Source organism: Eurypyga helias, unplaced genomic scaffold (assembly GCF_000690775.1).
Source record: "Eurypyga helias isolate BGI_N326 unplaced genomic scaffold, ASM69077v1 scaffold32609, whole genome shotgun sequence".
Lineage (NCBI taxonomy): Eukaryota > Metazoa > Chordata > Aves > Eurypygiformes > Eurypygidae > Eurypyga > Eurypyga helias.
Window position 1 is genome coordinate 2,328 of NW_010274539.1, and position 346 is coordinate 2,673.

General features: G+C 59.0%; 1 protein-coding gene across 1 annotated transcript in view; it reads right to left on the reverse strand.

The window, feature by feature from the left end:
* Positions 1–346, reverse strand: part of TP53BP1 (tumor protein p53 binding protein 1) — a gene marked incomplete at its 5' end in the record, with an annotated part of 25,242 nt that overhangs the window by 261 nt on the left and 24,635 nt on the right. The gene's annotated exons all lie outside the window — the stretch shown is intronic.

Consider the following 346-nt stretch of genomic DNA (forward strand, 5'->3'; position numbering starts at 1 on the left):
CCTGCGGCTCCCAGCCGAGAACACCCTTCCCTTCCTTTCTGGCGGACTTGGGGCTGAGGTCAGCTTTCACTCGAAGCACAAGTGGGGGGCTGCTCTGCTCTCTGCCGCCGCTGGAGGCATGGCCCTGGGGTAAGGCTGCATCAAGGAGGACCCCAGCAGCTACCACAAGAGATTGAACATTTATTTCATCATAAAAGCCCGGCCGATAAAACTCTGTACAGCACCGCATGCCCACTGCCCAGTGACACGGACGCCTGCCGCGTGGTATCGCAGCCCTCACGACAGCGGGACGGCTTTAGTCCAGTGAGGGACAGTCGTGTTTATACTTCGGATGCTGCTTGTAGCC